Below are 27,068 nucleotides of genomic sequence, written 5' to 3'. Positions count from 1 at the left end.
TTAGACATTTTGGGGGTTGGTAGGTTTCTGTGTATGACAGCCAAGCTCAGGCCCAAAATAAACAGCTAACAACACATTTTTAAAAAGGGTCATTTTAAGTGGAAACATTTGATCTGCCAGTGCAGCCTTTGGGAGCCTTTCCTGTTGACGTCTGGAATGGGGTACTGTTTTTATTAGGGCAAGTGTGGAATTGATGGATGGTAGCAATCCTGAGAATCCCTGCATCCTCTGGATTTTTCTCTCACAGAAATATAAGGGAAATGCATATTTTTTAACCAAGGTTTGATTTTTCCAAAGCCCCACAGGTACACCACACTGGACTCCCCTAGCTGTCTAGTTTTCATAAAGATCTGCGTATTGTAGGTTTGTGTCAGTGGCAGCTGAGCAGGGGCTCAAATTTAACAGCTAACCACATTGTGAAAACTTTAGCACAAAGTACTGTTTTAGTTTACTTATTTCAGTTTTTTTATCTCAATTATTAATTTTTTTGAAAAAAATTGTGAGATCACTACATGACACCTTGCTGAATTTAAAATGTTGTTTACATTTCTGAGATATGTAGCTTTCTGGAATCACCAATGGTTTTCTACCACAACCTGCACGTAGGTTGAACACACAAAGAGTAGGAAAAATGAAAAAGAGTGGTAAAAATGTTTTTTGATACAACTCTGCTTGTGGATGAAAGCTGCCATATGGTGCACAAAACGTAGCTATATTTGGTCTGTTTTCTCTACACATTCCCGCCAGGAGAATCTACAATCCCTGAGTACCTTTAGTATCCCCAGAGTCTTGGATGAAAAAGAGCTGCAAATTTGATGTGAACATGGAAAAACATTACAAAGCTTTAAATGTGAATTTTGCCCAACATCCAAAAAAGAGTAAGAGAAAACCATAGCAGTCAAGTGGTTAGGAAAGTTTCCCTCACTCCCCACCCCCACTGGGTTGGTGTAACTACTGAGGGCCTAAGGAAAAAAGGCTTTAGTTCGCAAAGGTGAACTTTACACTTAACTATGAATGGGCAGGCCTCACCCTGTTCCGTATCAAGTTATTGAAGTCACTGAAGCCTCCCCCGCTGCTCTTCCTGGGGTGATTTCTGTCACATACCTCACACTCAGGCCATCCTGTGAAAAGTTTGAAGTCATTGTTTCGCTCTGGAAGCAGTTCTCACAATTCATTAAGGGGGGGGGCTCTGCCAACAGGTTAATGCTAATTAGCCTATTAGAGGCTTAGGCAGGGAAAGTGTAATTGTTTAAAAGTCACTTTTTCTACATATTTACTAAAACTCTAAATTCACCAATAAATTGAATTTTTAATGAATGATAAAAATATTGTTTTAGTAATGTGTATAGCTTATCCCAATCCAAAATGTGTAGATTAATGTTTTTATTTTGCACTTTAGATTATTTTCTCATAGGACGGCAATAGACCTTCACAGTGAAAATACATTTTGGGGTTTAGTCACTGTAGGTACATTGTGGTAAACAAACACGGTTTATTAATTTTTCTTATATTTCAGATTCACTTCTCAGTACTAATAGGCAGATGTTTTAGGATTGTAAGAAAAAGAATATTTTTTAGGAAATAAAGTTTGTCAATATACAGTGTACAAGAAGCCAGAATCCAAGAGAAGGCCCTCGAATGGACCACGTCCTTCCTCTCCGGCAGAACCCAGAGAGTCCGCCTTCCACCCTTCCGTTCCAAAGCCACTGACATCATCTGCGGCGTCCCCCAGGGTTCATCCCTCAACCTGATGCTGTTCAATGTCTACAAGGCCCCCCTCACACATGTGGCCCACCATCCCGACCTTAACTTCATCTCCTATGCCGACGACACCCCGCTCATCCTCTCCATCACCAAGGACCCGTACACCACCAAAACCAACCTCCACACAGGCATGAAGGCAGTCGCCAACTGGATGAAGAGCAGCCGTCTGAAATTGAACTCGGATAAAAAGGAGGTCCTCTTCCTAGGACCCACCCCCTCAGCCTGGAATGACTTATTGTGGCCGACCACTCTGGGGCAGCGCCGACCCCCACCGACCACGCACGCAACCTAGGATTCTTCCTCGACTCCTCCTTCTCCATGGCAAAGCAGGTCAATGCCACCCCCTCTTCCGGCTACAACACCCTCCGCATGCTCCGCAGGATCTACAAGTGGATCCCGACCAAAACAAGAAGAACTGTGACACAGGCCCTCGTCAGCAGCAGGCTAGACTACGGCAACACACTCCACGCAGGAATCCCAGCCAAAAACCCGCGTCAACTACAACGCATCCAAAACGCCTCCGCCCGACTGATCATCAACGTGCCCCGGCGCAGCCACATCACCCCCCACCTGAGAGACCTGCACTGGCTCCCTGTTGACAAGAGGATCACCTTCAAGCTCCTCACCCACGCACACAAAGCACTCCACAACGCCGGACTAGCGTACCTGAACAGCAGACTCAACTTCTACATCCCCACCCACCAGGTCCGCTCCACAAACCTCACCCTCACCACGGTCCCCTGCATCCAACGAAAGACCTCCGGTGGCAGATCCTTCTCTTACCTCGCTGCCAAGACCAGGAACACCATGCCGACCCACCTGTGGCAGACCCAAGACCTACTCACCTTCAGAAGGCTCCTCAAGACCTGACTCTTTGAGCAGTAGCAACGCCCCCCTCCCCACGCCCCATAGCGCCTTGAGACACTCACAGGTGTGTAGCACTCTTTACAAGTACCTTGATTGATTGATTGATTGAGTCTGTAAGGAAAAAAGTGCTAATGCCCACAATTTTAAGGGGGTCCCACTCACTATAACAACCTGGGCCAATCCCTGGTAGCATATACACTGCCCACTGAGTTTGATTCTAGCACTGCCCTCGCTAACAAGTCGACTTTGGGGCAGATCATGGTGTTAAGACATCATCAATAATTATAATTTGAAGGGCAGCCCCACGGTGCCTCAGACTGCAGGAAGAGGATCAACTGCCTAATCTAGTGATGGTTGATGGTTTGGCAGGAATCCATTTTGCAAAAGTGCTTTTTGTGATATAGCAGCTGGTCAGATCTGTAATACCTGATGGTATGTCATAATGTGGCATGCCATATCACAGCAGGCAGGGAGACATTTTTTTATTTCATAAACAAAGACCCAAAGTTGAGCTTTACAAGAAAGAAATCAATGACCCTAATATGCAGGACTTTTACTCTGTTCACATGAGGATCATTGGTCATTTTTCCTGCCCAGGTCCATCATGGAAGCTCCGAGAGGGAAAAGCATAGCAATAGATGCCAGAAGTCCTTTCCTAAAAAGACAGGTCTTCTGATGCTTTGTTTTGACAGTACTGTAGAAGATGGGTTGCCATGTTATAGGTGTCCAACCACCAAGCAGGTGATTCTCCATGTCATCAACCTATTCATTCTCACACTCTCAAAAGAGGCTGGGGAACCATACATTTAGCTTGTCCCCAGCCATGCCAATTAACACTGGAAATCCTAATTTGTAAACATATACATGTAGCCCACTGTATCTTCAAATTACATTCCAGTGACCATGCAGACATAGAAACATCAGATTACTATGCAGAGTTGCAGTCCTCAGCAGTATGTCAGCCATATATACAGGAGCATAGCAATCCAAACAGCTATCAAAAGATAAGCATTGATCACAAAGGACTACGCTAAACACCATCTCTGGGTACAATGCAAGGTCAACCTCCTAAACAGAGAAGACATACCGCCTGATTCATCAAGCTGAATTGCGCTCGCAAAGGGCCAGATTCTGAGAATCTGGCTCTTTGCGAGTGCGATTTTTGCATTTGGGATTCATCATCCCAAATGCAAAAATCGGTAATAGCGATTTTGCTATTTTGCGAGGAATTACATTTAAGGAATCTCTATTTGAGATTCCTTAAATGCAATTCATCATCCATTTTTAAATAGCGAAATCGCAATTTCGGCCCGCTATTTACCGCAAGGTCAAACCTCGTGGTAAATAGCGTAAACTTAGAAAAATGCTTTTAAAAGCATTTTTCTAAGATGCATGTTGCACACACACCTGTTTAAATTTGCATTTAAGGGGTGCTACAGGGTGTCCTTTGGACACCCCTGGCACCCTTTAAATCGCTATCTTATTTGCGATTAGCAAATTGCTAATCGCAAATAAGGAATACTCCCCATTCATTCCTATGGGCCTGGAATACTCCCCATTCATTCCTATGGGCCTTTTGGCCCATAGGAATGAATGGGGAGTTATTCCTTATTTGCGAATAGCAATTTGCTAATCGCAAATAAGGAATATGTAGGAATCACATTTTTTTTTGCGGTTCCTACATGAATCCTGTTTTGCGAGCCTGTAATAGCGATTCCTTATGAATCGCTATTATAGACTCGCAAAACGGGTCTTTGATGAATCAGGCTGATAGTTTTAGATTATAGGGGACTGAGATCCAGACCACTGCTTACTACTCGTTGACTTCACTATCATTCTCATATGCTTGCTTCTTATTCATTAGAGCGTTTGGGCTTTCTTTCCTCGTCTTGTGTTTCTCGCTTTTATGGAGCCAGTGTGCCAGTGTGATGACAGTCTCTGGAGGTAGGTTATCCCTTTTATGCTCTCTGCTGCTTTAGTTGTGTAAAATGCCTACACTGCATGTTGGTGCACCAATACAATGGTATGTCACTAGTCAGGTTATTGACACAAGAACTGGACGGTAAACTGTTTCTGGCTTTACTAGTCACATTTATGTGTTTGACAGGAATGTATAAGGCAGCATAAAGTGCCCCGGTCCCTTAAAATCAGTGCCAGTGTTTAACCATCTGTAACCATCAATTCAAATTAAGCACTGCCAATCTGCAGTTACAATGTTATATTTTATTTGTATGTTTTTCTATAGCAGGAATTTGGCCTAAGTGCATTAGGATACTTCAGAAGAGAACAAGAAATACATTTTGGATAACTATCATCATAAAACAACAGAACTATAATAAAGAAAACAGACAGAAAAACTGTTTTTATCGGGAAAGACGGATTTAAAAGTTTGTATCAGGACAACTGGAGGAGAGGAGAAGTGATTACAGCTTTATCCAAAGTGTCTCTTTTTATTAGGTTACAAGGGCCAGTTGCCAGCATCTACAACTCAGAGGTTGGTTCGGACCATAGATTTATTCAATACAATGGGGTATATTACCAACAACTAGCGATAATTATCGCTAGGTTGGCTTAGCGGCAATATTTTTATCGACGAGCTGCGGCGATTTTTATCGCTTAGGAACCTTGCTTTTATCAAGGTTTATCTCCTAAGCGATAAAAATCGGCCGAAATGCATGAATATCGCTGAAAAGTCAGCAATTTTCATACATTACCGAGCTAATGCTCTTAGCCATGTTATCCACCTACCATTGGATAACATGGCTAAGAACTGCTCAGGGGCAGGTGTTAGCTTTTGGAGATATTCGCGCTTAGCACGAATATCTCCAAAAGTTGGTAATAGGAGATAGCGATGTTAGCGACTGTTTCCAGTCACTAACATCTTGGCACGCCCACTTTGCATGTCATTAGTGATAAATATCACTGACATGCAAAGCGGGGCCCAAGATGGTCGCTATCTCCTACTAGCTGTCGCTAACTGGTGTTAGCAACAGCTAGGTAATAGGGAGATTATTTTATCTCCGCTTTCTTGGCTTTAAAGCCAAAAAAGCGGAGATAAACCCCCTTGATAATATGCCCCAATGTTTCCTCAATCAAGGGGCTTGGGGTTAACTATCATAACTTTGTCCACATTCCCACTCAAACTCAAACTTGCTGAACCCGCAAGCCAGCACCCGTGTGTCTATTAAAGCTTGGTCTCAGCAAAGAAAGGGGAGGTGAAAAAGGGGACAAGTTGAGTTACAAACTCTAGTCCGCAAAGCTCAGAGATGGGGTGGATCTCATATATAGCTAGCCAAATTAAAGCAGGCATATTTTTGAAGCATTAAGATGTCTTGGATTGGTAAGCTCCTTGAACTCCCTAGGGAGAAAAGTTAGAAACCGTTTCTATATTGAAAAGGAATGAGTGCTATTCATAACGTGAAGGTTATCTTGTCCTTCTCTAGTATCATACTTATCTTAAGGAGCCATTCTGTTCAAGTTGGTACCCTCGATATGTTCAGTTTTGTAGGAGTGTCTCCTTATTAGCCAGTAGACAGAGACACTTGTTTCCCTCTCAGTGCACTTAGGGAAATATTTGTCGGTTTGGGAGAACCAAAATCACTTGTAGGTGAATCTATCGATCGGTTTCTAGAATTTATGATCAAAATCATCCAGAAACTCCTTCTAGAAGAGTTGGAACTTAGGGCAGTCTCACTGAATATGAATCAAGCTTTCTTCCCCTTCACATACCATCCCGCACTTAGGGGATTTCCCTTTGTTCCACTTGTGTAGTTTGACGGGCTATTCAACTAGTATCTAATGGATGTTTCAATTGGAGTTGCCATTTGAGAAGTGTTCTGAAATTTTATACTGCTTCGGGCCCACTACTCATCTTTACATCTACCCCCAGCTCTTTTTCACACCTCAGTTGGGCTGATGAGCATTCTTGAGTAGGACTGTCTAGCAACTTTGTAAGACATATAGGTAATTCTTAATTTCCTCCCCCATCCCAACTGCAAAGGCACCTAGAGATCGCCTCAGGGATGATTTGTGTGACTAACAAATGGAATAAATAAAATAAAATACATATTAATTGTGATGTCTGGGTGTCATCAATAATGGAAATGTGAAGCTTCTGAAAAAGATTAATGATATTAACAATGATAACATATTTGTAGATATTAGACACTCCTGTCCTGTATGTGCTACCGTTTAGCAATTGTTTGTATATATTAGAGACAATTTTCTTGTTGTGATCCTTTAAGAACTGGCATTTCTCAAATTTCTTTAAGGTGCAGGATTTCATTCATCTAATCTGTGGCAACATAACCCAGTGATGGATCTACCAGTAATGACATTGTGCTGTCTCTGGGATCCAGAATTCCCTGTTTATTATATCCTTTATGCCTGCTTCATTAAATAAATTGCCACTTCTGATACATCTAGCCTAAGCTCAGGCTTGGCATAAAGAGAGAAGGGAAAAATGTGAAGCCCATCCCTTGTCACTACTCTCTCCCAAATCACTAGAATGAATCTGGTGACTAGAAGCAGGTAGAGCCCCAGGTCCTATAATTCAGAGATCACCTAGCTAACAAACACCAGTGCTTCTGTATCTTGCTCTTTTTTCACACCTCCAAGAGGCATAGCTGAACTGCTTGATAATAATTCATAATACCTGGAACTTCCAGTCCTACTTGTCAATGAGGTTTATGAAGGCTATTCCTACCTAACCTTAGTCACCTCGCAAGAGATAACATTGGACAGTAATCTTTGGAACTGTTCTAAAATGAATGGTGAGTGAAATTGTGTACAAGTAGAGCAAGATGCGAGGAGTATATTCATTTTGGTTGTGGTGATTCAGCCTATCCATGAAATGCCTTTTATGGACCAAGTTGATGCACCTACCTACCTACCTGCCTGTCTGCCTATGATATATCTACATGGATGTAGAAGAGGAATGTAGTTAGCTTTCACAAATGAGTGTAAGGAGCAATACATAGCAAGCTTGTGACATTTTTCCCTCTGTTGATGCCCTTATAGACAACACACTTTTGAATTGGCTCCAACAGAGGATTGTTGATTAAGGCAAATAGTGATGGTGACAATGGAAATATGAATCACCCCTTGCCTGATGTGGATCTGACTTGAATGTGCATAGTGTATCCCTACTTTAGCACATGGCTGATTGTAGCCACTTATTATATATTATTTATATATGAGCCGGAGCTAAATACAAATCTCACCAGGATATGTTCAAAGAACACCTAGCTTACATGTTCAAATGCCTTCCCCGCATTACATCCCCGGAGCTGCAGTAAGGAACCCATGCATCACCTCCCCTGGCAGTATGGAGCATACACAACACCTCCCTTGGGAGTAAGGAACCAACACAGCACTTTGCTTTTCCAGTACCATATCTCCCCTGCATCTGTTTTCGTCTTTCAATTTTGATGCATCCCAGGTACTTTGTGAAAAAAGTGATGCATCCATAGTTTCTATGGACTGAACTGTTTTGAATGTTCTAAAAGAGATATCTTTATTTGTGTAATTTGGATTTTTGTTGTGCTGGTCTTGGTTTATTCGGATAAAGATTGATTATTTTTCTAAACTAGTGTGGTATCCATTTGCAGTGTTTTCACTGTGTAACTGTGTGTTTTATACAAAGGCTTGACACATTGCCTCTGAGATAAGCCTTACTGCTTGTGCCAAGCTACCAATGGGGTGAGCAAGGATTATATTGGATGTGTAACTCCCTCACCCTGACTAGAATATGGCTCCCTACTTGGACAGGGTGCAAGAAGCTGCCAACTAGAGAACCCCATTTCTAAAATTGGTAGTCAGTAGTGAGGATAGGGCTTGTGTTTTTACTTGACAGGCATTGATTGGTGTACACTACTATCAGAGCGCAGACCACATTGTTTTTGATTTATTTCTTCTTGATAAACTCCTGAATTGTTTGATCTACAAATCATATCTCAGTCTGGGGAGCCAGCAGTTGGATCTGTAGAATCAGTATTTGAGCTAGAGGGGCTGAAATCCTAAACTGTATCCAAACTCCAAAAATGTCTGCAAGGTGCTCACATATGCTATCAGGGGCCTCGCTAAAAAGGAGGAGACTCAAAAGATGCTGAGGGCCTGGGTGTAAGCTGAGGCTGGTTAGCGACCAGAGGATCAGAATGATGATGTGGAGGTGAAGGAGCAGAGCTTGCAGGGGGGATGTTGTGGCTCAGAATCTGCCTGGGAGGAAGACACCTTCCAAGGCAAGCAGCAGTTTCTCTTCCAGAAGTCTGTCCCAAGAGGAGCTGGAGGACAAGCAGGAGACCAAGAGACATCAAATTTATCTGGAAAGACTCGGGGTGGAGCATGAAAGGAAGCTCAAGAAGAGAGAAAAATGATGTTAGCTCAAGAAGTGACCTTAAAGGAGTTGGACTTGAAGGCCAAGTTCAACACAGATGGTGGCAGGGTTTAATTCATGAAATCAGAGAGAATGGTGCACTGGCCAAAGCCTATTGGGAAAAGTATACCAAAGCAGATGATATCCAGAGATGGTTTGAAGGTTTTGAGGCAGTGCTTCACATGAATGGGGTTCCAAAGAAACATTGGGGGCAGAGAATCACTTCGCACTGAAGGGGAGGGATACCTTGCTGGCCCTAGGGGATGCCCATGCACTCACATGCCCAGAGACGAGGGCAGCCTTACTTATCCGTTAAGGTCTTACCCCTGGGAAGTACAGGGATCAGTTTAGACAGACTAAGAAACTAGATTCCTAGACAAGGGTTGAATTTACAGATTCTTTTTGCAGAGCATTGGATGGTTGGATGAAGGGCCGTAATGCAACAGATTGCCAGGGGCTGTACAATTAATTGCATGGGAGCTCTTGTCTGGTACATATTTTGCAGAGCTGTGCCAGCACCTGGTGGACAGTAGACTTACTGACCCCAGGAAGATTGCTCAGGAGGTGAACCACTGGGTGAATACCAGAGTACACACGAAGGTGTATGGGAGGATTCTGTCAAAAGTTGGCAGGGTCCTCATCAGAAGAATGGGGGGGAGTGTAAACAGCAAGAGTTCTCTAAAGGACCCCAAACTAGGTCCCAGGGTAAAGATTCCCATCCCCCAGGTGACAAGAAACCATGGAACTCCTCGGGGAAGCCTGGGGAGAGGGGTTCCAGGAAGTGTTTTGGTTGTGATCAGGAGGGTCACATGAAACGGGACCCCAAGAGTCCCAAGTGGGCAGAGCCCCCCACTGGTGAGAAGACATGGGTGATGACTAGTGTAGTGATTGGGGAGGAGTTGGTCCCAGGATTGTGTGGAGACCCCGCTGAAATGAAACTTGTCTCACTAGGGGACAGTGAGATGGTCCAGTGAAACGTAATGGTTGATAATACTAAAAAGTACAGGCAGGGGGTGACCATCAATGCACAGAAGGTGGAGGCTCCGAGCTACACAGGAACCTGTGTGACTACTTTGAGGGTACACCAGGTGTCTGAAGAGCAAGTGGTCCCTGATGTACTTCACCAAGTTGAGGTAGAGGACAATAGTGACCGCTTCTGTAAAGTATGGCAGGTTCCCTTTGAGTGGAGGGGGGGGGGGTCTCAGGTTCCTTGCAAGTAGCTGTGAGCCCATCCATGCCTGTGGATTGTCTTCTGGAATGACCTGGGCAAGCACAAGGAGATGATGGATGGAGTGCTGAAACTTTTCAGGCACTCACCCCCAGTCACAGATCTGGGATGAATCCATCATTGTTCTTTAGCTCACTTCGCCATCCCAGGTCAGACACAGCTATATGCAAATCAGTCTTGACCCTGTGCCTCATGGGAACAGTCCAGGCTGAACTGCCAAGCAATGTCTTCCCTGGACTGGAAACAAGCATCCTGGGACCGGTTTCTGGCTAACAACCCTTATCAGCCAGGCTAGTTTGAATCCAATGGCAAAGTGGGTTAGGGACCCATGTCTGGGCATACCCTGCCACCTTATGGTGAACAAAGCAAACACAAGGAGATGATGGACGGAGTGCTGAAACTTTTCATACACTCACCCCCAGTCACATATCTGGGATGAATCCTTCATTGTTCTTTAGCTCTCTTCGCTACCCCAGGTCAGACACAGCTATATGCAAATCAGTCTTGACCCTGTGCCTCATGGGAACAGTCCAGGCTGAACTGCCAAGCCATGTTTTCCCCGGACCGGAAACAAGGATCCTGGGACTGCTTTTGGGCTAACAGCCCTCATCTGCCAGGCTAGCTGGAATCCAGTGGCAAAGTGAGCAAGGTACCCACATCTGGGCATACCCCGCCAACTTAGGGCGAACGAAGCAAACACAAGGAGATGATAGACGAAGTACTGAAACTTTTCAGACACTCACCCCCAGTCACAGAACTGGGTTGAATCCGCCATCGTTCTTTAGCTCACTTCGCCACCCTGGGTCAGACACAGCTATATGCAAATCAGTCTTGACCCTGTGCCTCATGAGAACAGTCCAGGCTAAACTGCCAAGCCATGTCTTCCCTGTACTGGAAACAAGCATCCTGGGACCCTTTTTGGGATAACAGCCCTCATCAGCCAGACTAGCTCGAATCCAGCGGCAAAGAGAGCAAGGGACCTACATCTGGGCATACCCTCCCAACTTAGGGTGAACAAAGCAAACACAAGGAGATGATGGATGGGAACAACCTGAAGCATTCTGCCTGGAAGGAGGTAGAGTTCTGGTTGCACTTGAAGATGTTGTGTTTGGCTGAGTGGTTGTGAGTGACCACATGGTCCATGGCAGCCCAGGGTAATCAAGAGAACCTGGGGCCTGAAACAGTGGCCTAGGTTTCTGCTGAGAAGAGGAAGGGCGGGGGTACAGGAAACCGGCTCATGAAATTACCCGCATCCGGGTGGAGGCTGAACCTGAGGGAGATGCCTCTGAACCTACAGGAGAGGAGGAAGCTGAATTGGGAGACTTTCCTGAGCTGACCCATTGCAGCAACAAGGGCTTACCGCCAGGGAATTCCCTTGTTGGGAAGAGTTCTGCGCAGAGCAGAAGGCATGCCCTACTCTTATAAGTCTAAAGCAGCAGGCCGAGGACCAGGCAGCTGGCAATGAGGCCAGGTCACTTTTGATTTACTGGGAGAAGAGTCTCCTCTATAGTGAGCTTCAGGTGGTTTAGCCTGGGGAAGTACATGTGCTGGTGGTACCCCTGTGCTTCAGAATCTTCCTACTGGGTCTGTCTCATGACGTGCCTTTAGCGAGACATTCAGGGCAGGACAAGACCTTTAACAGGCTTGGCACCAGCTCTTACTGGCCCTAAATATGAAGGCAGTCAGATGCATTTTGCAGGTCTTATCAAACTTGCCAGGCAAGTGGCAAGAGTAAGGGGAAATGTAAGGCTCCCTTCTAACCATTCTGTCATGGGCACTTCTTTCGAGTGGGTGGGCATTAACATTATGGGGCCTCTGGATCCCAAGACAGCCATGGGCAACAGATTCATCCTAGTCTTGGTATACCATGTCACCCGGTACCTTGAGGCTATCCCTCTGAGGACAGTGACGGTGCCCGTCACAATGATGAGGATCTTTACCCAGGTGGATTTCCCCAGCCAGGTGTTATCTGACAGGGGTATCAATTTCATGTCACTTTATATGAAGGGTATGTGGAAGGAGTGTGGGGTGAACTACAAATTTACCACTCCTTACCACCCTCAAAGTAATGGGTTGGTAGAGAGTATCAACTGTACTCTTATAGCCATGATTGGTGGTTTGTCAGAACCCATGAGGCCTAAGTGGGATCTCCTCTGCTATGCCTTCTCATCTCCTACAGGGACGTGCCACAGAAAGGGGTTGGCTTAAGCACATTTGAGCTGCTGCATGGGCACCCTGTCAGAGGACCTCTCAGTTTGGTCAAGGAGGGCTAGGAACAAGCTCCCAGGAAGCCACCCCAGGAAGTGTTTAACTACATGTTATTACCAGACTACCACTCAGTTTGAGTTTCAGCCTGGGCAGAATGTGTGGATAATGGATCTGGTAGAGCGCTGCGCTCTGCAAGACAAGTGGTCTGGCCCCTATGAGGTGAAGGAGCGCAAGAGTGATGTCACCTAGCTGGTGGACTTACGGACTCAGAATCCTCTTCAAGTTCCTGCACGTGAACCGCCTCAAACCCCACTTTGAAAGGTCTGAATTAACCATGCTCTTGGCTACTGATGATGAGATGGAAGAGGAGAGTGAGCCTCACCCTGACCTCCTGCCTGCCAAGTAGCAGGATAGGTCAGTGGAAAGCATGGTCCTCTCACCTAAACTGACTCTGGAGCAGCAGGGTGACTGCCGCCAGTTGCTGGGACAGTTTGTCACCCTGTTCTCACTCACCCCAGGTGTCACCCATTGGTGCATGCATAACATTGAGACTGGGTAGAGTCCACCTATGAAGCACAAGATTTACAGACTGACAAATAGAGTGAAGACTAGCATCAAGGAGGAGGTGTCAAATATGCCAGCTTTAAGGGTGATAGAGCCCTTCTGCAGTCCTTGGTCCAGGCCAGTGGTCTTGGTTCCCAAAGCTGCTGCGCCCAGTGACACTCCAGAACTGCAGTTTTGTGTGAATAACTTTGGCTCAATGTGGTCATTAAGACTAGTGGTGATTTACTGGGAGAAGAGTCTCCTCTATAGTGAACTTCGGGTGGCTGAGCCTGGGGAACACCCAAGTTCCTCAGTACATTTGATCTAACATCTGGGTGCTGGAAAACTGCCCTAACAGAGGGGGCACAGGAGAGGTCAGCGCTTTTGATGCCAGAGGGCCACTATCAGGTCCGGGTTATGCCCTTTGGGTTGAAAGGCTCCCCTGGGACCCCTACAAACTAAGATTTACGCCATTCTGGCTTGTGCAGCCCCCAAGACCCAGATAGAGGTGAGAGACTACTTAGGTCTCACCAGATACCTTCGCAGGTTTGTCAAGGGGTATCGCTCCCTTGACTGAGCTGATTTAAAGGAAGCAGCCATGCCGGGTGATCTGAACGGAATGCCAAGATCAATTTTGATGCCCTAAAGGAGGCAATGTACACGGCACCCATGATCAAGGCTCCTGACTTCTCCAAGGAGTTTGTGGTGCAGACTGTTGCCTCATAGCATGGAGTGGGAACTGTGCTTTTGCAGCTAAATGAAGAGGGCCTAGATAAACCCGTAGCTTTCATTAGTGGGAGCCTACTTCCCCGGGAACAGAGGTGGAGTGCAATTAAAAGGAACGCTTTTGCTGTAGTCTGGGCCCTGAAGAAGCTAGGACCCTACTTGTTGGTGACTCACTTCTGAGTTCAGACAGACTACAGGCCCCCAGATGAGGAGTGATGAGGAGTGAGAACCCAAAACTATTGAGGTGGTCCTACAGTAAATAGATTTTACAGCGGAACATCACCGTGGCACAGATCATGCCAATGCTGATAGTCTGTCACAGGTTCTTCAGCCTTAGTGACGAGGATTCCCATGAGGTTAGGTAGTTCTCCCCACTTTAAGCTGGGGGAGACACATGCTAAAACTGGCATTTTTGGCTTATTTTTCCCAGTCTTTTTTTTCTTCTGAAGTCCTGATGGACAGAATGAAGAATGATGTCATACATTCTCCGTAGTACAGAGATCTGGGCCTAAATTAATCAGTATTGACCCTGCGCCCAGTGGGAAAAGTCCAGCCCGAACTGCCAGGCCAGGGCCTCCCTGCACTGGAAACAAGCATCCTAGTGTCAGTTTCGGGGTTTCACCCTCATCAGCCAGGATAGCTTGACTCCAGTGGCATGGAGAGCATGGATTAAACACAGATCTTTATGACTGGGGGTGAATGTTTGCATTATTCAGCATACCGTCCATCATTTGTTCCTTTTGGCTTTAGAACTCTGTTCAATTTACCAATACTGATAAGTGCTAAAGGACAAGTTCTCCCTGTGTAAATTGTAATTATGATTGGTTATCCATGATTGCAAAATTTGATTTGCTGGTAGGTACCTAGTAAAGTGCACACTGTGTGCCCAGGGACTGTAACTCAAATGCTACCAGTGGGCCAGCAGCACTGATTGTGCCATCCACATGAGTAGCCATGCAACCATGTCTCAGGCCTGCCCGTACAGTGTCTGTGAGTGCAGTTTTAAAATGCCATGTCAACCTGGCAAGTGCACACGCTTGCCAAACCTTCCCTTTTTCTACATTTAAGGCACCTCTTCAGAAGGACCAAGGTAGCCCCATGGGCAGGGTGCGGTGTATTTCAAAGGTGCGGCATGTGCTGGTATGTTTTACATGTGCTGATAGTAAAATGCTGCTAATTAAATTTGTCACTATTGCAAGGACTAACTCTCCCATAAGTTATCATTGGAGCTGCCTTATGACCTCTTACAAGTGTAACTTTCAATCGGGAAGAGATAGACATTTGGAGTTTGGTCTCATTGAACTCACAATTTAAAAATACATCTTTTAGTGAAGTTGGTTTTTAAATTGCGCATTTGAAATTGCCACTTTTAGAAAGTGGGCATTGTCTTTCTTTGTATAACCAAAGAGATTCTATCAAAAAAGTGAATAAGTGATGGTTTTTTAAATTTTTTTACTGTTTTGGGAGTGGTACTAGGCTCTCTCTTAAGCATGGAAAGATGGGAGCACAATGTGCTTGTTAAAATACCCCTCACACACTAAAAAACCATTAGTGTCATGCTTCATCATAGGGGTCTTCCCGCCCCTATAACTGGACGGGGCGTGCTACGACCAGACGAAATACCCGGGAGCACTTAAGATGTGACAGAGGCTATGTGTAGGTGCATGGGTATCAGTGAGAGTGTAGGGACCTAACACTAGTGAGTGTGGAAAAAGTGAAAAAAATGAAAAAAGTTTAAAAATTCCCTGGCTTAGTAGAAAAAAACAGATTTATTAGCTTCTCTAGCTGGGAACATTAAGAAGGGGTTGTGCGGTAGAGCATTGGCTACTACCTAGTCGACATGTTTCGTAAGCAGTCCCCTACTGCTTACTCATCAGGACCATATAGCGATCCCTACTTGTTACTACTCAGTTCTATGAGGTTGTGCCTACTGTCCTACAAACAACCAGCAAAAATAAGCTGGCTGTTTGGGCTACGGGGCATGAGTTGGCCCAGGTGAAGCAGGAAAAATTGACCTGATGTGGTCTCTGTAAAAGAAAAGGGAAGAGAAAAGCCAACATAAATGCGTGAATAAGCATTATAATCTGAATGGTATTACAGACAGACAATTATATACCACATTCTTGGAGAAAAACGCCTTGTAAATCTGAAAGCGATTGTGTTCCTACATGAGAATCAACACGTAGGTGTCATGTGTCTCTCGACATCAGCTGTCTGTCGCTGGAGACATATAGTGGCTTCATACTATGGGTTCCACTATCATCTCATCACACACACCGACAATCATGACTCCATGCATTTCCAACGAACTAGCAATTAAAAGGGGAAAGGGAGGACCCTCCTTCGCAATATTTTCATAAGAATTGGTAAGCTTATCGGTAAACACAAAGCCTTTGTCAGGGAAATCGATACATACTTATCTCAATAATTGTCATCGCCCCATGAGTTTGCAGGCGAGGGGTATTCTGCGCAGTTTACTATAAGGAACAAAACCTTGTGTTAATCGTTTCAGAATCAGCGAGATTTTGTTTGCTTGCAATGCCCCTGTGACCCGTTTTTTGAGACTCGAGGTCAGAGTCTATTACTCACATGTCTGCCAGAGAAAGAAATCATTGTTCCTACCCCCGTGCTCCTCCGAGGATTGCCGGGTTCGAGTGTCCGTTTGTTATTAAAAGCCCTGCAATTCCGCATTGTCATCTGTGTGGGTGCCGCCTACCACGTAACGCTAGAGCGTTAACTTCCCAACATGGCCGCCCGTTTGTGGCGCGATCAGAGTGTAAAAGCGGAAGTCTTTCCGCAGTGTCTATTTTCCTAGTCTTAGTGTTGCTCAGGATTGGTAATATCATTGGATCTGATTCGAAACGCGATTGCATTTGCAAAATAATCAATTATTTGTAGAGTCATAGGATAATATTTATGCTGGTGCAAATACATTTTTTTAAAATGAATTTTCTCTGCAAGAAGAATCTTCATGGTGGCGGCCCCCACCATCCAATGTCAAAAGCTAAAAAGGGGTGAAAGCAAAGGGGATGTGTCAACCAAGAAAAGTAAGGGCCAAGGTGCCATTACAGCTGGCTCCAGGGTATGTCGTCATTCAGCCCATTTTTGTGTGACTGAATACGGAACACCCATCTCTGTTCCTTTTCTAACAGAAATCTTTCATTGCTGACCAGTTCTATTACCGTCCATGTGATTTCCTCCGGTTTGTGATTCTTTTCAAGGAAATGGTTCGTGAGCTTAGTACTTGATTTCCTGCATTTTATAGTGCTCTTGTGTTCACCTATCCTGACCTTCACTGCCCTGCTTGTCATACCCACATATTGCTAGTGCTTCCTCCACCATGGTACCAATCTTAGTTTGTATAGTTGTCGTAGGGTCACTATGGAGAACTTCATAGTTTCTTTTATCCTGTAGCAACCTTCTGCACTCGTTGTCATAGTTCTCTATATTCTGTATGACAGTGGCACCACCCTTGTCGGCAGGCTTAATTAAGTGACCAAAATCATTAACAGGAATTGGAAGATTCTGAACAGCGGCGGTTTACAAATACCAAAACCAATATTTGCGCACAAAAGAGCACAGAGCTTGAGAGATGTCTTGGTCCACACAAGACCAAAAACTAACAACAATGCACAAAGAGACCCTAATTTTGTTCAAGGTCACTATCCATGTGGAGGGTGCAGAGTCTGTGGTCTAACTAAGAAAAGCAAAAAAATAAAAAATAACTTTCAACAACGGCACCGTCTGGGAACAGAGAGCTTTTAGCAACTGCAACAGTGTGAATATTATATATATGATCACCTGTCCCTGTCAACTGGAATATGTGGGTATGACAAGCAGGGCAGTGAAGGTCAGGATAGGTGAACACAAGAGCACTATAAAATGCAGGAAATCAAGTACTAAGCTCACGAACCATTTCCTTGAAAAGAATCACAAATCGGAGGAAATCACATGGACGGTAATAGAACTGGTCAGCAATGAAAGATTTCTGTTAGAAAAGGAACAGAGATGGGTGTTCCGTATTCAGTCACACAAAAATGGGCTGAATGACGACATACCCTGGAGCCAGCTGTAATGGCACCTTGGCCCTTACTTTTCTTGGTTGACACATCCCCTTTGCTTTCACCCCTTTTTAGCTTTTGACATTGGATGGTGGGGGCCGCCACCATGAAGATTCTTCTTGCAGTGAAAATTCATTTAAAAATTTTTTTTTATTTGCACCAGCATAAATATTATCCTATGACTCTACGAATAATTGATTATTTTGCAAATGCAATCGCGTTTCGAATCAGATCCAATGATATTACCAATCCTGAGCAACACTAAGACTAGGAAAATAGACACTGCGGAAAGATTTCCGCTTTTACACTCTGATCGCGCCACAAACGGGCGGCCATGTTGGGAAGTTAACGCTCTAGCGTTACGCGGTAGGCGGCACCCACACAGATGACAATGCGGAATTGCAGGGCTTTTAATAACAAACGGACACTCGAACCCGGCAATCCTCGGAGGAGCACGGGGGTAGGAACAATGATTTCTTTCTCTGGCAGACATGTGAGTAATAGACTCTGACCTCGAGTCTCAAAAAACGGGTCACAGGGGCATAGCAAGCAAACAAAATCTCGCTGATTCTGAAACGATTAACACGAGGTTTTGTTCCTTATAGTAAACTGCGCAGAATACCCCTCGCCTGCAAACTCATGGGGCGATGACAATTATTGAGATAAGTATGTATCGATTTCCCTGACAAAGGCTTTGTTTCTACCGATAAGCTTACCAATTCTTATGAAAATATTGCGAAGGAGGGTCCTCCCTTTCCCCTTTTAATTGCTAGTTCGTTGGAAATGCATGGAGTCATGATTGTCGGTGTGTGTGATGAGATGATAGTGGAACCCATAGTGTGAAGCCACTATATGTCTCCAGCGACAGACAGCTGATGTCGAGAGACACATAACACCTACGTGTTGATTCTCATGTAGGAACACAATCGCTTTCAGACTTACAAGGCGTTTTTCTCCAAGAATGTGGTATATAATTGTCTGTCTGTAATACCATTCAGATTATAATGCTTATTCATGCATTTATGTTGGCTTTTCTCTTCCCTTTTCTTTTACAGAGACCACATCAGGTCAATTTTTCCTGCTTCACCTGGGCCAACTCATGCCCCGAAGCCCAAACAGCCAGCTTATTTTTGCTGGTTGTTTGTAGGACAGTAGGCACAACTTCATAGAACTGAGTAGTAACAAGTAGGGATCGCTATATGGTCCTGATGAGTAAGCAGTAGGGGACTGCTTACGAAACATGTCGACTAGGTAGTAGCCAATGCTCTACCACACAACCCCTTCTTAATGTTCCCAGCTAGAGAAGCTAATAAATCTGTTTTTTTCTACTAAGCCAGGGAATTTTTAAACTTTTTTCATTTTTTTCACTTTTTCCACACTCACTAGTGTTAGGTCCCTACACTCTCACTGATACCCATGCACCTACACATAGCCTCTGTCACATCTTAAGTGCTCCCGCGCATTTCGTCTGGTCGTAGCACGCCCCGTCCCGTTATAGGGGCGGGAAGACCCCTATGATGAAGCATGACACTAACGTTTTTTTAGTGTGTGAGGGGTATTTTAACAAGCACATTGTGCTCCCATCTTTCCATGCTTAAGAGAGAGCCTAGTACCACTCCCAAAACAGTTAAAAAATTTAAAAAAACCATCACTTATTCACTTTTTTGATAGAATCTCTTTGGTTATACAAGTCTTGCTTTGGAGGGTGATTCTGTCAGTACCTCTACGCTTCTCTTTTTGGTTTGGCATTGTCTTTCTTTACCATTCTGTGCCTCTGCCTGTCTGTGGGATCCACGTCTGGTTTAGACTAACAGTTGGGCTGTTGGTGCATTCGCTCTAGATATTCTCACAAAGGGAGCTGAGGTGTGCCCTGCATATCCTGATGGTCCATCACAAGGTTGATGGGTCTTCCTGAGCTAGAGTGGTGGGAGGAGTTGTCACTGACACCTGGATAAGGCTGTGCCTGTCCTCACACAAAGCTGTATCCACCCCCCGTTATGTGTATGGAGCCAGGTCAGAGAAAGGCAGGGTCGTGTGCACTACAAACACTTTCTTTTGAAGTTTGTCTACTTCAAAGGCAGAAATTGGTATAAGTACTGGAGCTGTGACACCATGAATTCAGAACACTTCTGGACTAAGAGCAGATTTTGCCTAGATGAGCTGAAGAAGCTTAGGAAGGGAACTGTCACTCTCCTTGTTGCTCTGTTGTGCTGGCATACTGCTTGCTCATTGTGTCCTGAGTAGAGAAAGGACTGGACAATGCTTGTGGAATGTTGCTTGCCAAGGTTCTCCAAGGACTTTTGTGTGATTGCCTCCTGTTTTTAAGTCTTAGGGACACAAAAGACTTCACCTGCAGCCCCCTGAACTCCTCTGCTGAGTGAGTGTTCTGACCTGCCAAGTGGTGCCAACCCCAGTTTTGGGCCCTTGGAGGTGACTTTGTGCAAAGAAGAGAAGAAAATACATGCATCACCCTTCAGCTCTGTTTTTTCCTGATGCAGCACCGCCATGTGGTTGAAAAACCAGCGCATCGCCACGGTGCGTCTGAAGAATCAATGCAGATCCTGCCATGCAGCTGAAAGATTACCGCAGTCAGAGTCCTGAGCACTGTGTCTCTGTCGTCCTCGGCACCTCCTTCAACTTTGTTGCAGGCCCTGCTGTGTGGCTGAAGAAAACGACACATCACCTACTCACAGCTGGAAAATTAACGCAGTGCCTGTTTCACCAAAGCCGCATTGACCCCAGCAAGACTGGATTTTTAATGCATCACACCTGTGCACCATATTCTACATCAACTTTATTCAGCAGTAAGGAACCGAGGCCGCGTATCCAGAAACTGACGCATCATCTCCCCTCACCCTAAGGAACTGATGTATCACCTCCCTGGCAGTTAAAACTGATGCATTGCCTCCCCAGGAAGTAAGGGACTGACACATTACCTCCCCTTCCTTTGCGGTGCGTCTCCTCCCCGGCACCTGTTTTCATCTTTGAAATTTGATGCATCCCAAGTTCTTTGTAATAAAACTGATGCATCTATAATTTCGTATGGACTGAACTGTTTTAATCCTTTTAAAATTGATATCTCGATTTTTCTATGTTGAATTTTTGCCAAAGTGGCCTTGTTTCATGCAGATGGATTGGTTATTTTTCGAAACCGGTGTGGTGTCCATTTGTACTATTTTCTTTGTGTTATTGTGTGTGTTTTTTACAAAGGCTTTACACTTTGCTTCTGTGATAAGCCTGACTGCTCATGCCAAGCTACCAAGGGGGTAAGCAGGGGTTGTCCTAGGTGTGAGACTCTCTTACCCTTACTAGAATATTGGTTCCTACGTGCCACTGCCAACTAAGGACCACCATTTCTAACAATTATCTGTGCAAGATTACTCTAGGATAACCCATATTGATCTGAATTGATAAAATGTAGAAGGTATACATTTAATCTCGCTGCTAACACCATCATTAATAGCTTCACATCCACATTCACAAGAGATTGGACAATATGATGTGCACCTCACGGGGTCTTCAATAGTTTGTATATTTTGTGTATGCTGTTATTAAAATACTTTGATAAGACCATGACTAGTATTGGGCAAAATTATGGATGGAAGGCCATACAGACCAGGGGCCTTCTGTCAATGGCTGCATGGGAGAAGTGAGTAGATATCGCTGTACACCTTTGTCTCATCAGTCATATAATGTTTACCATAAAAGGTACTAAAGGCCTTTCTCTCCCTCTTTGAGTCCTCAATTATAGTTTCTACCCTCTGGTGTGTAGATGCAGCTCTCAATATAGAGGCAAAAATCTTAATTGTTCTCTGTGACCATAGTGATATCTTTGTTTAATACATTAAATGGAGTATTCTACCCTGCTGCTGTCTAATGCAGTTGCCAGTGCTCTGAATGGTGTAAGCTTCCTTCAAACTTTCAAGGACCTAGTTCCTTCTGGATACTTTGTGGTTCCCACAATAGCGGCTGCAGAGAGTCTCATACTGTTTCTCTTTCCTTACTGTATAAAACCCAGGTCTCTATGAGGTGACCTCGAGCCAAAGTTTTCAGTGTCCAAAGGGTGCTTAGGTTCACCATGCAATTATCATTCTCCAATATGTACCACTCTAAGGTGTGTGCTAATGTCTCCCTTGTGCATCTCTCAACATGCTCCATCTGGGCCTCCATGAGCTCCTCTCCCCCAAGTGTTGCTGTCAGCTGCAAAACCATAGTGATGGAGGCATGATCAGACTCTGATAAGAATCCAATTTCTGAGTTCTGGGTCTCTTTTTAAGAGGGATATGGAAAACATTGTTGATGTGGTGTGCACTTGAGAATAGCATGGGAATTCCTGATCAGGGAGCTAGGTTCGCCAGATATCCGACAGACTTATGTGCCAAAGCTAACTTTGAGTTTCTAATGTGAAATTTCCGGAACCGTGTAGAGAGCTGTTAATTGCACCATTCATAAAGGCATTCAACTTCCCGCCAATAGTTTGAATATCTATCAATCACTCCTTGAATCCCTCTGTTACCATGTCTCTAAGAAGGGGTTCTGCCCTGAGTTGCGGTAACACTTTTCAGTGTAGTTTTCATGTTGGAGTCCATTCTGACCTCCAACTTTAGCCAACTACTTTGTTTCAACATTAGGGCTCCCAGAACCTCAGCACTACATTGCCAAGTTGTGAGAATGGCCACATACCCTTTCTTGAAGGGGCCACTGGCAAGTAACTATCTTGGAAACCGGTTATAGCATAGCCTGTGGCGATCCTTTTGGAGTAAATGCTACTCTTGAATAAGAGTGATGTCACCCCCTAATTCCCACAGCAGGTGTAGACTTCCTTACCACTTTTGACCCCTTTTACATTTAAGCTAACTAGTTTAATCTATGTGCAGGGCAGTTGGTAAGGTTTTGAGAGTGGTATGTATAGAGATTTGACTTCTGGAATGTCAGGCTTCCTACCCTAGGTTCTTCTCCTTGGTGCTGGTCACTAATTTCATCTACCAAGAAAACCAAAGGGAAAAAAATAATGCGAAAGGATAATCAGCAACTGCCTTCATCTCTTAGTCTCCCTTACTCAAACTGGATAAGGTAGTCTCTTGGATGTTTCCTCTCCTGCTCCCATACCCTCCACACCAAAAAGTTTATCTGCCTTTATGTTAACTCTATAAGGTTGAGTTGTACACTGTGGAGTGTTCTTCCCTACTGTTGCAGGCTACTTTGGTCTGAAATGCCAGTTCTGCTTGTTAGTCTTAATACTACAGTTTGGCAATGAGCTCTTTCTCCCTGTCACTGTGGGTGGCGTTCTTCCAATGTTCCTTCAGAGGTCTGGGTGATGGATTGGTGTTACTGGATCAATCCTTTGCATCTCCTCCAGTGTCATCATTTAGACTCAGTGGGCCTCATTTATGAGGCCGTGCGTCACTTTTACGCCGCCGGTACGTCACTTTTTGTGACGCACCAGTAGCGTAAAAAATGCGCCTTGTTGCGCCATATGTACAAAGTGACACATCTAGGTAGATGCGTCACTTTGTAAACCCCTGCGCCACATTATACCTGCGCCAGGTATAATGTATGCAAGGGGGGCGTATTGACGCATGGAAGGGTCGTAGAAGTGACGCAGTGAAATCTATGAGATTTCACTGCGTCACTTTTAGGACACCGTTGCGTCAAAATCTTGCGCCTGCCTTACGCCAGGCATAAGACTGACGCAGGCCCTTTCACATGGGGCTTGCCCCATGTGAAAGGACGCATTGCTGGAGTTGCGTCACTTTTGTGACACACTCCAGCAATGTGTCACTTTTGTGCTTACAGATACGTCAGAAATACTGACGTATCTGTAACTCCTTGCGACATGATGTGTCATACATTAAAAATGACGCATCAGCAATGTCACTAGGAGTGCGCACTGAGAAGTGACGCATCGCTGCTTTCACGCAGTGATGCATCATTTCTCATAAATGAGGCCCAGTATGTCTTTGGTGACTGCAAGTGAGCTTAGTTGCAGAGTTTCTTCCTGCCACTGGAAGATCAAGATCAAGGAGTGACACCATTGATAGGTAATGGATTTAGCTCTCAGTCTTAGTGTATCAGTGATCACTTTAAAGCTCCACTTTTTCTACAGAGTGGCTGTTAGACCTGGCATTTTTAGCAGGGTTACCTCCAGACTTTTTGCTTTTTTGACCTCTTGTTTTTGACCTACTTTTCGTTGGTTTTAGGATTCTGGACACTTTGCCACTGTTATTTAGTGCTAAAGTGCATATGCTCCCCATGTAAATTGTGTTGCTGATTGATATATCCATGCTTGAAATATTTAATTTACTACTGAGTCCATAGTAATGTGCACAGGTGTGCCTAGGGCCTGTAAATAAAATACTACTAGTGGTCCTGCAGCACTGATTGTTTCGCCCACACAAGTAGACTTTCGAATAAGTCTCTGACCTGCCACTGTGGTGTCTGGTTGCACAGTTTTAAACTGCCATGTTGAACTGGCAAGTGCACCCACTTGAATGTGTGAGACTGATCAAGCGCAATAGTTTGAAAAAAACAGGGTGCACTGCTGGTAAATGTTATACTAACTTCACAAAGTTTATACAAAACCAATTTCAAGTTTTCATAAATAGTGTGACAAAATTTGCAACATTCAATCGAAATTCATTTGAAATGTAAAACATTAAAGTTTATAGCCAACTCATTCAATCAATGAAGAAATATTTCTATCCTAATAGCTGATATTCAAATCACAATTGTACAACCCATTGCGATAATCTGAATTGACGTTGGTTTGATGATACTGTGCCGAAAGCATTTCGGGACCTTAAGTCTCTTCTTCAGGGGCCACTGAAATGTGAACATAAACAGTATTTAATGTTCATGGGGACGCACCAAATAGAAGTCCAAAAAGATAATAAGTAGAAAATTTCTTTATTTGTCTTTGTCCATCATTAAAATACAGATCATCAAGTAGTAAACAACAAATTCAGCCAACGCATTTCACTCCCTACCAAGGAGTTTCTTAATTGTTTCCACGGTCTTGGAAGCTTGGAACCAGCCATGCCGACACGCTGATAACAACGCCGAAGAATACAGTATTGCAACGATCTCTTACAAATACAAACAGGGATGGAAAGAAATTGGACTTCCTGAATCGATTTGTGGGCAACAACTACAAAGACTGGGAACGTGGAAACAATTAAGGGAAGACACAAACTGCACAGATAAAAGACTAATACAGGAATAACTAAAAGAACAGGACCGACCAATAAACTAGGTTGAAAACTGGGGAACTACTTGAATACAAGATACCAGAAAAAATTCCAGTGCCCTAAAGAAACTCCTTGGTAGGGAGTGAAACGCGTTGGCTGAATTCTTTGTTTACTACTTGATGATCTGTATTTTAATGATGGACAAAGACAAATAAAGAAATGTTCTACTTATTATCTTTTTGGACTTCTATTTGGTGCGCCCCCATGAACATTGAACAAACTAATTAATTGATCTGGAGAGCACAGCAATGCCAAACAGCAGCTGGCGTTGGGGTTGGCAGCACAAAAAAACCCATATAAAAACAGGACTTAACTTGGAACTGGATTTTAGGTGCGGCATTGTAGGGTCCGCTGCTGTTCTTTCATATTAATAAACAGTATTTAATTGATATGGTTGTTGGAGCATTGATTGAAATTCAAACAAAGCCATTTCATCCATTCATTACATCTGATTGCCTTTCCAGCAGAGCCGTTCTCTCTGAGGCAATCACAGTGGAGTCAGGCCTGGCCCTTCCAGCCCCAGCAAAGGCTCGTCTCCATCTTGGGTGCCTGTCAACTCTGCGCCCCACAGGTACCGACCCCAGCTTGGGCTCCTCCTGAGCCTCGATCTGCAACAGCTCACATGCCGCTATGAGGGAGCGAAATTGATGAAGCTTGTCATGCCATCGAAAGATGATTCAGAAGGGATACCCCAGGAGTATGGGACATTTTTTCCCTAAGGAATTCTGTAATAGGATGAAACATCTGTCTCCTCTGGAGTGTGGTGGATGAGAAATCCTGGAACAACTGCAATGTATGACCATGAAACTTCACTGGCGGTGATTCACGGGCCTACGGAGGATCTGTTCCTTTAAGGGTAAATCATGAACACAAGTCAAGATATCTGTAGACTGTGTTTCTCCGGAACTTGAGTGGCCCACCCTGTGGGTCCTGTCCAGTCAAATCTCTGAGGCGTGTGTGTGTCCCCAATTATTTGAGTGAATAAGGCAGAGACATAAGCTTCAATATCTTCCCCTTCCTGTGCCTGTGGGGCCCCCTCTATTAGTATGTTGTTCCATCGAGATCTATTTTCAAAATTCTCTGTGTTGGCCTGTAGGACTAACTGTTGATCTGATAGACTGAGTATTTTTTTATGTTACAATTGCTCTATTTCTTCATCCCAGGAAGTCTCATAGTTGTCACATCATGTTGAAACAATTGCAGCTCATGCACCAGCTATGTTTGCCATCAGGAGCTGATCTCTCAGTGAGGCAAACAGGGTCTCCAAATATGGGTGTATGTCCAGGGCCTCTAGATTACTTTTATCTGGCGTGGTTGCTCTGAGGGGTGCCGTCTGCCCCCGCTAAGCTAGGGACCTGCAGTCTTCATGAACATGTCTTGAGGGTGCCCCCCTTCTTGTTGCGTGTGGACATCATCTAGCTGCTTATGTCTAGGTCAATAATCAGATGTCAAGTGTCCACTGGGCCACCCCCCTGTGTCTGCAGCTTCCACTGCTCCAGCCTCAACCATCCATGATCTGCCCAGCTAGGGAGTTGGCTCTCTTTTGATGGAAGGCCATGAGACTCCCCCATAGACACCTACTCAGGCAAGCTGTGTCTGAAAGGCCACCCACATACCTGATACTTCAGTGCCCCTCCATACCAATATTCAGCACTCTCCAAAGGGCATCAAAACTACTGTGATCCAGGCTTCAGTCAGATCCCCCTGCTGGAGTCATGGCAGGAGCCCTTCTTTGCTCCAACACCAGCCTCTGAGGTCCACGAGGGCTTCACTCTGGCCCACAATACTACCCCAGGCCCTCCGCTACAATCTAAGTCTCTTCAGGTCTCTCATCTGCAAGGCACGAGGCCACCCCCAATGTGAAGGAAGTCCCAATAAGGCGGGACACGGGCCCCACAGAGGAAGTCCACTGTGGCCTACTACCAATGTTGCGAGGCCACCCCAGCTCCCCGGGCAAGTTCCCCTCAGGTGGCCCCACTGTACCAAGAAGCCGGGTCCACCACAGCTCTCATCTTCCTCGGAGGGCCAAGCGAGGTGGACCCACCAAAGGC

At 44.8% G+C, this 27,068-nt stretch overlaps 1 protein-coding gene across 2 annotated transcripts in view; it reads right to left on the bottom strand.

Annotated features, from left to right (window-relative positions):
* Positions 1–27,068, bottom strand: part of AGBL1 (AGBL carboxypeptidase 1) — a 3,462,078-nt gene that overhangs the window by 1,381,850 nt on the left and 2,053,160 nt on the right. The window lies entirely within an intron of this gene.

Source organism: Lissotriton vulgaris, chromosome 2_1 (genome assembly GCF_964263255.1).
Source record: "Lissotriton vulgaris chromosome 2_1, aLisVul1.2, whole genome shotgun sequence".
Classification (NCBI taxonomy): Eukaryota; Metazoa; Chordata; class Amphibia; order Caudata; family Salamandridae; genus Lissotriton; species Lissotriton vulgaris.
Note: the sequence above shows the minus strand (reverse complement) of the source record. Positions and strands in the feature narration are given on the sequence as shown.